This window comes from Oryx dammah, unplaced genomic scaffold (genome assembly GCF_014754425.2).
Source record: "Oryx dammah isolate SB20612 unplaced genomic scaffold, SCBI_Odam_1.1 HiC_scaffold_11220, whole genome shotgun sequence".
NCBI lineage: Eukaryota > Metazoa > Chordata > Mammalia > Artiodactyla > Bovidae > Oryx > Oryx dammah.
In genome coordinates, this window is record NW_024080613.1 from 1 (window position 1) to 15,506 (window position 15,506).

Genomic DNA, 15,506 nt, shown 5'->3' on the forward strand with positions numbered 1-15,506 from the left:
CGGTCCTTTGTTATATCTTGATCAACTACTATCTGAACCCCCCTTTCTCTTGATGAGGAATTTTCCATATTCTGCAACTTCTGAGGATCACACACTTACTTAGTTTTCTGAGGGGCTAAGATGTGGATCTATTACCAGGAACTGGCCACTCCCTATAAGTAACAACTACTCCAGCATTTAATAGGTGAGAGACACAAGGAGTAGGCCCTGGGAAAATTCTTTCTGGCCACGGCAACAGAATTCCCCCACAAGATCTTCAGTTTAACACCAACCAGGTGCAGTGGAAGGCACAGAGCCACGGCTGGTGTCTAGTGCCCAGGCCCAATACGGTCAGCGCTGCAAAGCTATAGAGTTTGTCACTCAGCAGAAGACACCAGTGTCCTTTCCATTTGGTTTGTAGGCTCACTTTCATCAGCCTTTTTTATTCCTCCCAGTTTGTATAAATTCATTCTCCAGTTTTTTGGAGATTCTCTAAGGTATTACTAGCCCTGGATTAAAGTTTATGTCAGATGAAAAGAGCCAGAGTCTATTTCTGATGGTTGCAGAGAGAGAAATGGGGGGTGGGGGCTGTGGGTGGGGAATGGAGGAAGAAAGCAAGATTCTTCCTGGAAGTTAACTGCGTGCTGAGTTCCTTTGCTGTTCTCCCCAAGATTTTCCAGAAGTCACCTTCCCCCTTAAGCCAAAGGCACTTCAAGGATCAAGTTACTCCATTTGCCCTTGCTCTCTGGTCGGAAAACACAAGTTGGCTGTCTTCTCCAGCCTCCCACTTCTCCGCCCTCAGGTCTAACCCAGTCTTATGCAATAAGAGAAAACAAATAAACAAACCTCACTCTTCAAGCAAACACGTCATCTTTCTTGCCCTTATTTTAGTCATCAGTTTCTATTTCAGAATCCTCATTTCTTGTGTTCTGTATGGTAAGCAAAGGGAAAGAATGTTCCTTGTGATATCATCAGAATGAAACAGGAAGAATCTGCCCAGAAAATAAGTCTACCGAGTAGCACTTTGAGATATAACCCTAAATCCGTATGTTTATTCACATGAAATATACATATGCTTTTATTTTGTCTCTATACTATTTCTATTCACTGTTTTACAACTTATTTATTACTTAAAAGCTTTTGCATCAGCGTAACACACGATCCCTAAATTTCTCTCCTCGGTGTGGAATCCAGCACGAAAAGTCAGACTCCAGGAGGCTGGCAAAATCCGTCTGTATCTCCATGTATATGTATAGCTGAGTCCCTTCGCTATTCACCTGAAACTACCACAACATTTTTAATTGGCTATACCCAAATAAAAAATAAAAATTTTAAAGTGAAAAGAAATAAAACCCGTCTAAGTCTCATTTAAAGGGTGAAAGTTATATCGCTCAGTTGTGCCTGACTCTTTGTAACCCCTTGGGCTGTAGCCTACCAGGATCCTCCGTCTATAGGATTTTCCAAACAGGCGTACTGGAGGGGGTAACTATTTCCTTCTCCACAGGATCCTCCCGACCTAGGAATCGAACCCGGGTTTCCCGTACTGTGGGCAGACGTTTTACCGTCTGAGGCACCAAGGAAGTCCGAGGTCTCTTCTATCTTTGTAAGCAGGTCGATTGCTAAAGTTAATAAAATCATGACGTCACGTCCTCGTCACAGGGGACTCGCCATTGGTCATCTCAACAGGGGTGGGGCGGGGCTTGAGTTGAAGGAGAGGCGCCGCCTTAGAGGTCCTGAATGGGGTTGGCTTATGTAAATCTTGCAGCGAAGTGGTATGGTCCCCGGCGAGGCACTTCCCCGGTTACGGAAAATTTCCTGAGATTTGTTGGAGTTTTTTTAGAAGAGTTATTTGGAGGGCCTGAGAGGCGTGGAAAAGAAGACGGTGCGGAGGATAGTGGAAGAGTTGCGGGGAAACGGCAAAGTCAGCGTGTGTGTACAGTGGACGTGTCTAAAGCTGTACCGGGGCCAGGGGGTAGGCTAACTCATACTTACCTGGCAGAGGAGATACCATGATCAAGAAGGTGGTTCTCCCAGAGCGAGACTCACCCATTGCACTCCGGGTGTGTTGACCTCTGCGATTTCCTCAAATAGGGGAAACTCGACTGCGTAATTTGTGGTAGTGGGGGACTGCGTGCGCGCTTTCCCCTGTTAACTAAGTAATAACTGCAGACTTAACTATGTTTTCTTACGGGTGGTTTAGTCAGTAAGTCGTTATGAGAGTCGAGTTACGGATACGACTGAGACTGAGTGCCTTCACTTTCAACTTTTAGGCACTGGCGAAAGAAATGGGGAGAACCCCAGGGACCGGGGAGCCTGGTGGGCCGCGGTCTATGGGGGGTGGGTCTATGGGGGGTGGGTCTATGGGGTCTTTCTATGGGATCTTTCTATGGGCTCTATGGAGTCTGGGGGTCGCGGGGGGTCGCGGGGGGTCGCGGGGGGTCGCGGGGGGTCGGACACTACTGAAGTGACTTAGCAGCAGCAGAGTTGGAAAAGACGGGTAGGCTGGGGTGGGGGTAAAGTAAAACTCCAAGAATGTCTTTTTTTTTTTTTTTAATAGGTTCTCTGTTGTAGTAGGTATGGGTTTGCAACTATTTTTCTCCCCATTTGCTTGGTGCCAAAAGTTGTAAGTTATCTTTAAGAAATTGAATGAAGGGATGTGATTACTTTTGAGACACCTCAGGCAAAACTTCTATTGAGATACTTGCAGTTGTTCACTCACTCAATGATGTCTGATTTTTTTGCAAGATGTTTGCTAGTCGTGATAGTTTGTGTGAAGTCTTTTGTTGTTGTTTGACAAATACAGACCTCAAAAGATTTTAGTGGGAAACTGTGTTCTGTACCATGTATAACTCTTTTTAGAATCTTAATGGTTTTCTCACATCTTGAGTTCATAGGGTCCCCACACCCATATACAATTAATAGAAACTAAGTTTACTTAACTGCTGAAACAACAAAGTCAGACTGGGGAGATTAAACAAAGATTTTCAGGAGACTTGGCAGGTGAAGGGCAGGGAGTGATCCCTGAAAGATGGGAAACAATGGCTCCAACTTATTGCATGGAAAGTTCTCAAGAGGCACCAGGAGCAAACTGAAAACCAGTGGACCTTGCTGAGCTGAGGACACAAGTTCCTGGATGTCAAAGGAGCTAGAGTCCATAGGACAAACTCCCAGGGAGGAGAGAGATGCTGAAGGTAATCAGGGGGAGCCCTGCAAAGGAGACTCCTGCAGTGGGCAGGAAAGTACTGATCAGTGCAGCCCTGGGAGAAAACTCCCCAAAGTCAGGGGGAAATCTTTGATAGGGTCAGAGAAAACAGAAAGCCTGGCACTCACAGTCATGCTTGCCCTCAACAGGTAGACTAGAAAATAATAATAATAACCTTGTAATTAAGGAGATCGTGGAGTGGAGTACTCAAGTCTTACCTCAGGAACTTGTAGCCCTAGACTGAGTGTTCAGCTGCTCCAGACCATTTAGCAAATCATAAAAGCAAGACCGGAAACCATCAAACTGTTTGCAAATAACTTAAGGGCAACCCTGAACAAGACTCAACATTTATAGGAACACAAAACTATCCAGCACCCAACAAAATAACATTTACCATGTCTGGTATTCCATCAGATTTTTAGATATCCAAAGAGGAAGGGGAAATGACTCACAATGCAGGGATGCATTGGTCATTTATGAGTGACCAAGAGCTGACACAAATGTCAGAATAACCAGGGAAGAACATTTAAACTTTTATTCCAGCTATCTTCCAGTCAAAGTTATGTTTTTACCAGTGTTGTGCGCTTAGTTGTGTCCGACTCTACAAAGGCCATGGACTGTATGTAGCCCTCCAGGCTCTTCTGTCCATGGGAGTCTCCAGGCAAGAAAACTGGGGTGGGTTGCCATGCCCTCCTGCAGGGAATCTTCCCAACCCAGGGATCGAACCGATGTCTCCCACTTTGCAGATGGATTTTTTACCATCTGAGCCACCAGGGAAGCTTGTTTTTTTCCAGTAGTCATATACAGATGTGAGGGTTGGACCATAAAAAAGATTGAGAGCTGAAGATACTTTTGAACTGTAGTACTGGAGAAGACTCTTGAGAATCCCTTTGACTATAAGGAGATCAAACCAGTCAGTCCTAAAGGAAATCAACCCTGAACATTCATTGGAAGGACTGATGCTGAAGCTGAAGTTGTAATATTTTGGCCACCTGATGTGAAGAGCAGACTCATTAGAAAAGACCCTGATACTGGGAAGGACTGAGGGCAGGAGGAGAAGGGGGCGACAGAGGATGAGATGGTATTACTGACTCAATGGACATGAGTTTGAGCAAACTCCAGGAGTTAATGAAGGGTAGGGAAGCCTGATGAGCTGAAGTCCATGGGGTCACCAAGAGTTGGACATGACTGAGGGACTGAACAACAACATTACATAAGTTCAAACAGTTAAGTAGACACATGCAAACATAAACAAAGACCCAGTCTAACTTTAAGAGATGAAATCGACAATGCCTGAAATGAACTGTATTGCAGGGGATTCAGTTCAGTTCAGTCGCTCAGTCGTGTCCGACTCGACGACCCCATGAATCGCAGCACGCCTGGCCTCCCTGTCCATCACCAACTCCTAGAGTTCACTCACACTCATGTCCATCGAGTCAGTGATGCCATCCAGCCATCTCATCCTCTGTCGTCCCCTTCTCCTCCTGCCCCCAATCCCTCCCAGCATCAGAGTCTTTTCCAATGAGTCAACTCTTTGCATGAGGTGGCCAAAATATTGGAGTTTCAGCTTTAGCATCAGTCCTTCCAAAGAACACCCAGGACTGATCTCCTTTAGGATGGACTGGTTGGATCTCCTTGCAGTCCAAGGGACTCTCAAGAGTCTTCTCCAACACCACAGTTCAAAAGCATCAATTCTTTGGCGCTCAGCTTTCTTCACAGTCCAACTCTCACATCCATACATGACCACTGGAAAAACCATAGCCTTGACTAGACGGACCTTAGTTGGCAAAGTAATGTCTCTGCTTTTGAATATGCTATCTAGGTTGATCATAACTTTCCTTCCAAGGAGTAAGTGTCTTTTAATTTCATGGCTACAATCACCATCTGCAGTGATTTTTGAGCCCCCCAAAATAAAGTCTGACACTGTTTCCACTGTTTCCCCATCTATTTCCCATGAAGTGATGGGACCAAATGCCATGATCTTCGTTTTCTAAATGTTGAGCTTTAAGCCAACTTTTTCACTCTCCTCTTTCACTTTCATCAAGAGGCTTTTTAGTTCTTCTTCACTTTCTGCCATAAGGCTGGTGTCATCTGCATATCTGAGGTTATTGATATTTCTCCCGGCAATCTTGATTCCACCCTGTGCTTCTTCCAGCCCAGCGTTTCTCATGATGTACTCTGCATAGAAGTTAAATAAACAGGGTGACAATATACAGCCTTGACGTACTCCTTTTCCTATTTGGAACCAGTCTGTTGTTCCATGTCCAGTTCTAACTGTGGCTTCCTGACCTGCATATAGGTTTCTCAAGAGGCAGGTCAGGTGGTCTGGTATTCCCATCTCTTTCGGAATTTTCCACAGTGGATTGTGATCCACACAGTCAAAGGCTTTGGCATAGTCAATAAAGCAGAGATAGATGTTTTTCTGGAACTCTCTTGCTTTTTCCATGATCCAGCAGATGTTGGCAATTTGATCTCTGATTTCTCTGCCTTTTCTAAAACTAGCTTGAACCTCTGGAAGTTCACGGTTCATGTATTGCTGAAGCCTGGCTTGGAGAATTTTGAGCATTACTTTACTAGCGTGTGAGATGAGTGCAATTGTGCAGTAGTTTGAGCATTCCTTGGCATTGCCTTTCTTTGAGATTGGAATGAAAACTGACCTTTTCCAGTCCTTTGGCCACTGCTGAGTTTTCCCAATGTGCTGGCATATTGAGTGCAGCACTTTCACAACATCATCTTTCAAAATTTGAAATAGCTCCACTGGAATTCCATCACCTCCACTAGCTTTGTTTGTAGTGATGCTTTCTAAGGCCTTGAAAGCATTGACTTCACATTCCAGGATGTCTGGCTCTAGGTGAGTGATCACACCATCGTGATTATCTGGGTTGTGAAGATCTTTTTTGTACAGTTCTTGTGTGTATTCTTGCCACCTCTTCTTAATATCTTCTGCTTCTTTTAGGTCCATACCATTTCTGTCCTTTATCGAGCCCATCTTTGCATGAAATGTTCCTTGGTATCTCTAATTTTCTTGAAGAGATCTCTAGTCTTTCCCATTCTGTTGTTTTCCTCTATTTCTTTGTATTGATTGCTGAGGAAGGCTTTCTTATCTCTTCTCTGCATTCAAATGGGAATATCTTTCCTTTTCTCCTTTGCTTTTCGCTTCTCTTCTTTCCACAGCTATTTGTAAGGCCTCCCCAGACGGCTATTTTGCTTTTTTGCATTTGTTTTTCTTGGGGATGGTCTTGATCCCTGTCTCCTGTACAATGTCAGGAACCTCTGTCCATAGTTCATCAGGCACTCTATCTATCAGATCTAGTCCCTTAAATCTATTAACAAGGACCATTTAGAAAATGCAGAGGATAATTTTTTATAGGAATTGCACTGACTCTGCGGATCACTTCAAGTAGTACTGGTATCTCAACTACACTGAATCTTTCAATCCATGGAGGCTGTCTTTCCATTTCCTTAGGGGTTCTTTAATCTCTTGCAGCTATGTTTCACAGTTTTCAGTGTTCAAGTCTTTCACCTCCTTTAATAATTAATTAAGTGATATTGTAAGTGGAATTGTTTTCTTAATTTCCTTTTCAGATTGTTCACTCCTATTGCATAGAAACAACTGATTTTTGCCTGTAGTGTACCCATTATAGGGAATTCAGTTTTTGACTCTGGTAGTTTCCTTGTATGCAGGGTTATTGGGGACTTTTATATGTATAGGAACACCCATCTGCAAAGAGAAAGACAGACAGGAGTTTACTTGTTTGGGGTTACCAGTAACCCCTGAGTCTTGGACCAGCAGGCACAGCCTAGGCCAGAGAAATGGAGATAGGCGGGGAGCCTCTCTCGTTGCAAGCAAATTCAATCGGCAGGATTAGGGCGACCCCTTGAGGACCGCTGAGGCCAGAAAAGGGCGGATTCCTATCAGCTCAGCCAAATGCCCCCATTAGACAGCGGAGGTTATTTACGGTGCGGCAGGCATCCTCCTCCGGGGGGCACCTGGAGCCCTAGCGAGGCCGAAGCTGAAGGACAAGCTGACTCCAGGCCTTGGGGGCTTCGGGCGGGGTCTGGGCTGCTTCAGAGCTTGAGTTCTGTGGCGCGGTGTCCGCCTCTCCATCCCACCCACCTGCTCGGTGGGCAGTAAGGGACAAGCCACCAAGTCCAAAAGGTAGAACCACACGATGTTGCTGGCAGTGATCAGGCACGAGAAACCCGTTCTTTGTTAGGATACGAATTCAGACCCAAGCAACTAGGCGCAGAACCGTCTTGGGTGGGGAGCTCAGAGCCGGTCCAAGTGGTGCCATCTTGGCCTTTCTAGAACTTTTATCTGTTCCTAAAATCACCTGCTAGAAAAAAAGTTTTGAAAACGACTGACCTGAAAAATCTAGGTTTCTCTAGGACTGAAAACTTGCAGGGGTCGTAAGAATTCTCGGTCTACCGACCACTCCCAGCCGCTGAGACGGAATGCATCCACCGCCCAGCATTTCTTGGGCGACTGCTGGGTGCCACGCCCCGTTCCGGGCATGGTGAGCCAACTCCAGGTCGTGCCCCGTGGAGTTATTCTCTGGAGGCGCCGAGAAGGGGCCGTGCAGTGGGGACACAGCCAATTGCTGTTCTTGCCCCGTGCGACCCCCAGGGCCCCGGGGCAAGTGCCGTGAGCGCGACCGGTGAGGCCGATCACTAGTGGAAAGTGGAGGACTTGAGCCCGAGAGAAGCTGCCGTTGCCTCGGGTAGCGGGGCAGCTTTGGAAGCGGCCAGGAGAAGACGAGGACAGTTGTGGGCTCCGCGTTGTTTCGTCCGAACCCCAGCTCACTCGGGTTCCAGGTCCGCCGCCTGGCGTGCTCGGCGCCCAGATTCAGTGTCTCCGGTGCCGGCGAGGTTGGGCCAAAATAGACATTTGAATCTTTTTTTCGCGGCGGTTGGAAGGGACCGGGGAAATCCATTCTCATTTCAGGATGTTACAGGAGAAGCTTGTAGCAGTTGGTCTCTGTGGCGCAATCGGTTAGCGCGTTCGGCTGTTAACCGAAAGGTTGGTGGTTCGAGCCCACCCAGGGACGAACTCGGCTTTGAATCTAGCGATGTCTCAGCCGTTAGTTTTATGCATCTGCCCTTTCACTTCCTCCCCAGCACCCGCAATCCCCAGGCTGTTGATTTCCGCATGCTCCTTCCTCCTGGTTTTTACCTGGTGCCGTTGATCTCTGCACCACCCTGAGGCCTGCCCTCACTAAGCCGTCCGCCTTGAACCTGCCAGAACAGTTGCCAGTGGATGAAGACACACGCCCCAGGGGTTGGCGGGTGGGGAGGGGGACACCTTACTCAAGCTATGATGTCGCAGATTAGGTGCAATGTCACCACCTGCAGGGGCACGGCAATGCCAGGTCTCACGATGCCTCCACCCTTTCTTGTGGAACTATCACTTCCTTCCTTCCTTCCTTCTCTTTCTTTTCTTGCCCCATCGCAGGTACAATAATCCAGTTTCAGAACACTACTGTCATCTTCCATCCCCTCCAGCCCGGCTGCAGACAATTCCCGCTCTTTCCTCTAGCCCCAGGGAATGTATTTGTATGTAGTGAATGTATTTGCATGTATTTATGAATTCACAAAGATTCGCAAACACCCAGTTTCAATTCGGAACTACAGGGTTTTTATTGAATATCTATCTTTTAAGTGAATCTCTTTCTCTAACACCAAGCATTTTTGTTTTTAAGGGTACTACTGGGAGTAATAGAAATAGGATATTCCAGAAAGTCCTTCACTTTTTTTCACATTGCATAGACAAAACAATACATAATAGCAAAAATACCGCTGTCAACGGTATTCAGTCGCTGAATACCGCTCAGTCCTGTCGGTCAGTCACTCAGTCCTATCTGACTCTGCGACCCCATGGACTGCAGCACGCCAGGCTTCCCTGTCCATCGCCAACTCCCGGAGCTTGCTCAAACTCATGTCCACCGAGTCGGTGATGCCATCCATCCATCTCATTCTCTGTCGTCCTCAACAACGATATTGGGGAAAGCAATTTTGGGGTTTGTTGTCCTGAGGCATACATAAATTGTTGCTTTAATTTTATAATTGGACGTAGCTTCCAACTTAAATCTAACTAAATAAGGTATATTCACTATAATCTAGCCTTGACTATAAATCCACAGGTGTCTCAAAGGCCAGGATGAAGTTGGATAAGGGACCCTTGGTCTCCAGAGACGCTGGATCCGCGGCCCTGGCTCTTCTTTCTGCCTGAACTTGGGAGGAAAGGATTTCCTGGAGTCAAGTTCAAATCTTAGCCTGGCAGCGGCTTTTCGTGTCCAGCAGAGACTTAGGGGCGAGAAATTCTGAAAAAAATCGAATAAATCGAAGTAAATTGAAATAGGATCAATTAAAACGCGAAATAGAATTGGGCACATGAATTAAAATACAGTTGTTCTCACCGGAAAGCTGTCAACCTGGCCAATCAAAGACATTACAGCCCCCGCGACCATTTATTCACAGGGACAAGACATGCGGTGAGAAGCCCCCTCACTGGGCTCAGCTTCTGCCTTTCGCCCCGGAGACCCAGGGTGACCCGATGGGGTGGAGGTGGCAATGGCTCGGTCGTTGCGCCCCTTGGCGGGGCCGGGCCTCCGATGGCCAGCGATGAGCAGAGCGTTTAGGTCCAGCGGGGATGCCCCGGGCTCGACCCCCACCTGCCCGCCACCTCCCCGTGGATCACGGACCTTCACAGCTCGGATAACAAATTTCCGGGACCTCGGCTGCTGAGGGGGAGGCTGCAGAGCACGGGGGTCACGTGGCCTCTCTCGGAGGGAGGGGGACGCTGGGGCAAGAAAGCACGTCCACTCGGCGCGCATCCGCTTTCAGGAGGAGACTGAGTTTTGGCTAAACGCGTAAAAGACACTTAGCTCATTCTCAGCCTAAAGAGAAAGGTCCCACCGAGACTCGAACTCGGATCGCTGGATTCAGAGTCCAGAGTGCTCACCATTACACCATGGAACCGCCGCCGGCCTGACACTCCCGCCGCTGAGCCAGGCCTGGCGCAGCCGCGCCGGCCCAGGACCCGCCTCCCGCCCGGCGCTCTCGTCACCCCGCCCCGAGCAGCTTCCTCCACAACGCCAGGGGGCGCCTGACTCACGGCCCGCAGCCGTCTCTTCGGGTTTGGACTTCGTGGAATGAGACGAAACCCATTCGGGGTGAACAAGGAAGGGCTTTTGGGGCCTCCTCCAAATGCACCTGCTCTGCCGGCATTTCTAGAGTTTTCTACCCAGAAGTAAAATTCTCGCCAGAAAAAACAGTTCCTTTTCTTTTTGCAGTTGTCCTCTTCCTGCTGCCCTGGGAGCGCTGAACATCCCCAGAAGTGCCCTTCGGACTTCGTGGGATGTCCCCTTCCTGGGACCCCAGGTCCAAGGGTAGTAGAATCGCGGGGCACTGCCAGCTTCGTTGGGGGACAGAACGTCCTCTCTGTGTTGGGAACCCAATCGAAGCCAAAGCGACAGCGGCCCCGCACGTCGCGCCGCGAGCACCCATGCCGCTGGCGCCCCGTGGGGTGTGGTCGGATGTGAGCAGCTGACAGTGTTTCTTCTGGGCTGTTTCCTTCCTAACCTTCCTTCTCCTCAGCTTTCTGAGTTCACCCCCTCCCCGCCCACCCGCGTCCCCAAGACGGCGGCGCCCTCTCGGTTTTGAGAGGGGAGCTCAGCGCCCACGGGCGTTTCCATTCTCCCTATATTTATATGATTCAGCGGCCAGTTTTAAAGTTTTGAGCATCGGCCACGCTTGAAAGCTTTTAAAGTTTTGAACATCGGCCACGCTTGAAGCCTTTCACACCCTCCCATTCTGCAGAGGGGGATGCACGAGTAAGAGGGGCACGTAGCTGACTGCAGCCAGAGAGGCTGTGTTGTCGCCTGTCACCTGGGCGGGGGCTCCCGAGATGGCGAGGAGCAGGCAGCCAGGCCGTGCGGCCGGCTTCGGGGCGTCGAGGGCCTCTCGCTGGTGTCAGCGCCCAGACGTCCGCTTGTTAAGTCTCAGCGCTGTGTTGTGTTTTCAGCACAGGAGAAAGGGCTTGGGGAGCTCGTTCTCACCCCATGTTAACAGCATAAGATTTTATAATGCTGCTCTGTGAGTACCGTACACGAGCATGACTGTTAATTGGGAAACTGGTGGTTGAAGCCACCACGGAACGTTCTAGTCTTACTTCAACTTATTTTCCTGCTTCCAAGTCTCAAACTTGACCGAAGCCTCCTCTGCCGCCTGTATCCTCCCGGCAGCAACCTCAAGCGGTAGCTCTCAGTTCCCGTTCTCACTGTCCTTTGCTCTGTAGACACAGGCGGGGCAGCTGCTGAAACTCAGCAGTTCCTGGATCTTCACTGTTTGGCCCCAGGATGGTTTCTCCCCGCCCTCATCAGGTGCAACTGGTCTCTGCACTATCTGCAGCCCTGCAACTACCCTGACCTGCATGATTCCACGCCGATTCCAGGAGAACTACCAGGCTGCAGAGGCTGAAGGCACAGGCATGGGAGTCACCATGATCAGTCTCCAGGTTGGTGCACATCAACAGCTAGTATTAAATATGCCCTTACAGGATGCCACCAACACTTTGATTTGAGGTGTTGCATGCTTACATTTTAAAAAATTAATGACATTACTTTTTAGGACAGCTTTAGGTTTACAGGTCAATTGAGCACATAGTAGAGAGTTTTCACACATACTCTGTTGTCTCTCACTCAATTTCTTCTATTATTGCTATCTTGCGTTAGTGTCATGGTGGGTAGGGGAGTAGCTGGGGGGTGGTTGGGGGCGGTCGAAGATCACATAATCAGGAAAATGGTTTTCCAAAAAATGAAATTTTATCTATTGCACTCCAGATATGCTGAACGCTTTGATTTCCCCAAATTTGCGAAACTCCAACGCACAATTTGTAGTAATGGGGGACTGAGTTTGTACTCTCCCCTGACAGTTAATGGTTAATTGTGGTAGTTTAGTTTGGCTAAGTTATGTCCGTCTCTTGCAGCCCCATGGACTATAGCCTGTCAGCCTCCTCTGTCCGTGGGATTTACCGGCCAAGAATACTGGAGTGCGTTGCCTTTTCTCTCTCCAGGTGATTTTCCGGATCCAGGGATTGAACCTGGGTCTCCTGCATTGCGGGCAGATTCTTTATTGACTAAGCCACCTGGGAAGCCCTAATGGTTAATAACAGACCATTTAAATATATATTCAGTAGTTTGTGTGTACTTTGGGGGGCATTTCCTAGATTCATTTTCCTGGAAGATAAACGTTCCTGCTCCCCTTCTAAGTTGCTTTGGGGAATAAAAATGCTGTATTCCTTTCCAGTGCCAGACTGTGAATTGACAGCCATCATTTCCCATTTTTGCATCATTTTCCCCAGCATTGCATTTCCCATTTTCCCCTGGAAAGGGAGTGGACCAGGTTATTCCTTTACTGCAGAAACACCAGAGATCTTGAACTCAGGGAGACCCGTGTGACCTGTGCCTCTTCCAGCCTGGGGAGGACAGATATTTCTAATATCTCACCTGATTTTCCCTACTTTCTTTTCTCTTCTATAACTGGCATGGCCATACTCCCAACTAACAAACGGTGGTATCTAGTGCTGTGTCCTCTGCTTAGTAACTAAGGCACGGGATCATTTTAGACCACCGAGAGGAGGAATTTCTGGGATTTCTTTTGGAGCAACAGATGAGGTTCCTGAGAGAGGGTTTGGGAATCTCTATTCCTCCTTCAGTGCCTGGTTTGTAACCTAAGGATTTGAAATGTCTGGCTTCTCTCCCTGGCTCTCCAGGGAACATAAGTCAGCCTGGGGGCAGTGTTTCCTGAGAGACTCTCCACAAAAGCTTCAAAGCTGGAACTTTCCACTGGGCTACTTTATAGTCATGTTCACCCTTTCCTTTGAAGGACCTTTTGGAGATTAGAAATAATCAAGGGTGACATGCTTTTAAAGAGGCATGTCCTATATAACTACTACGTATAAAATAACTGATAATTAATGAGAATTCATAACTAATGATAACTAAGAGAACCTACTATGTGGCACAGAGAACTCTACTCAGTGCTCTATGGCGACCTAAACAGGAAGGAAATGCAAAAAAGAGGGGATATATGTATAGATATAACTGATTGACTTTCCTGTACAGCAGAAACCACAACCTTAAAGCAACTATACACCAATAAAAATTAATTTAAAAAATAAAGAGGCATGTTGATTCACAAAGGAATAGTTTTCACAACAAACCTCAGAGGAACATCCCCTCAGCCTTTGGGCAAGGGGCTGTGAGGACTGCATTCCCCAATATATAGTTAAGCAAACATTGTCCTTAGGACTGGTATGGTACTTTTAAAATAAAAGTATTTTTTAAAGTATAGTTGACATAAATTATTATGTAATTTACACATGTATAATATAGTGATTCAGAATTTAAAGGGTATGGTCCACTTATACTTATTATAAAATATTGAGTATATTTCAGTGTTGTTTTATATATCCTTGTAGATTATTTTATACATAGTAGTTTGTACTTCTTAATCTCTACCCCTATTTTGTCCCTCCCCCTTCCCTCTCCTCACTGGGAAGCACTAGTTTATCCTCCATATCTGTGAGTCTGTTTCTTTTTAGTTTCATTCACTAGTTTGTTATATTTTTGTAGATTCCACATATAAGTGATGTCTGACTTACTTCACTTAGCATGATACTCTCCAAGTCCATCCGTGTTGTTGGAAACGTCAAAACTTCATTGTTTTTATGGCTGAGAACGATTCCATTTATTATATATTCCTCATCTTCTTTATCCATTCCTCTGTTGATGGACACACAGATTTGCCTCCATATCTTGACAATTGTAAATAATGTTGCTATGAACATTGGGTTGCATGTATCTTTTCAAACTAGTGTTTCTGTTTGGTTTTTTTTTTTTTTTTCCAAATACATACCCAGCAGTGGGATTGTTGGGTTATATGGTAGTTCCCACTAACAGTGACCATGGTTCCCTTTTCTCCACATCCTCACCAGCATTTGTTATTTGTGTTCTTTTCGATGATAGCCATTCTGTTGCATGAGGTGATATCTCATTGTGGTTTTGGTTAGCATTTCCTTGATGATAGATGATGTTGAGCTTCTTTTCCATTGGCCACCTGCCTGTTCTCTTTGGGAAAATGTCTGCTCAGTTCTTTTGCCCATTTCTTAATTGGGTTGCTTGGGGTTTTTTAATGTTGAGTTGTATGAACTGCTTATATATTTGTATATTAACACCTTACCAGTCAAGTGTTAAGGGTTTTCCTTAGTTCACAGTTTCACCATGTTTGTGACTGTGTTCTTTATTTTGTAAAAGTGTCTTTTCAGGATCTTGATAGATATTTTCCAACTGATTTTATAAAAGGGATGCCACACAAACACAAACTAACAGAAACTGGATTTACTCTCCCACCTGAAACAGCAAAACAAAAACAACAACAACAAACTGAACAAAATAGATGAGACAAAGATTTTCAAGAGACTGGCCATCAGGCAGTAAAGGTCAGTGAGTGAGACCTGAGAAATGAAAAATAAACAGATAAGCCCTACAGTTGCTCCAGTTCACCACTTGGAGTGAGTTTCTAAGCGTGGCTGGGGAGAGGCAACTGAAAAGAAGCCCAGTGGGCCTCATTGAATTGAGGACCCTGAGCTGAGTTATTGTTCCCCATCCTCATCTTCCCTTTCAGCAGGTTGAACCTATTCGTGTCTGCTGTTGTTATTCTATCTACAGACAGATATCCAGGCTGAACTGGGAACAGTCCTCTTTGAACTGCCTCCAGTAAGGAATGTGTATTCTCATTCTGTACCCGCTGATGGAAACAGCACAATGTTTTACCCACAGGGCTCTGTAAATGCATTCATGGAACTCAGCTAATTTAGGATCCATATTATCTAGATGAGCAGAGATATTATATTTTATAGAACATGATGGGATAGAGGAGTGAATCAAGGAGCATCAGGCTATTCTGTTTCTAACAACACTAAAGGCATATCAACCAGGTGAAAGCCAGGATTTTAGTGCCAGACCCCCATACATTCTTACTGCAAAATGTGAAGTTGCTTTACTCTTTTTTAACTTTACTTATTTGATCTAAAATTTAAGGATAAAATACCAAGTTCTACAGTTCTAGGACTATGACTGATATTTACATTGTCTTTGAAACGGGTTGAGAATTTGAAGTCCAAAAGGCATTACCTTTACAGAAAGAAGACAAATTGTTCCTGATTGTTATGACAATGATAGATCTATAAGACTTATTAAACTGCCCTCTTTATTTCTCCTGTTGACCAAGACATAGACAGTGGAGACAGATATCAGCATTTACT

The 15,506-nt window shown here is 46.4% G+C and overlaps 4 non-coding genes across 4 annotated transcripts; 3 read left to right on the forward strand and 1 right to left on the reverse strand.

The window, feature by feature from the left end:
* The first annotated feature begins 1,963 nt into the window (after positions 1–1,963).
* Positions 1,964–2,127, forward strand: LOC120861056. The gene has a single exon (XR_005720488.1). It is a non-coding gene; the product is annotated as a U1 spliceosomal RNA (small nuclear RNA).
* A 6,028-nt stretch (positions 2,128–8,155) lies between these two features.
* Positions 8,156–8,229, forward strand: TRNAN-GUU. Its single transcript has one exon. It is a non-coding gene; the product is annotated as a tRNA-Asn (tRNA).
* Positions 8,230–10,087: 1,858 nt separating this feature from the next.
* Positions 10,088–10,159, reverse strand: TRNAQ-CUG. Its single transcript has one exon. It is a non-coding gene; the product is annotated as a tRNA-Gln (tRNA).
* A 1,793-nt stretch (positions 10,160–11,952) lies between these two features.
* LOC120861058 lies at positions 11,953–12,109 on the forward strand. Its single transcript, XR_005720490.1, has one exon. It is a non-coding gene; the product is annotated as a U1 spliceosomal RNA (small nuclear RNA).
* The last annotated feature ends 3,397 nt before the right edge of the window (positions 12,110–15,506 follow it).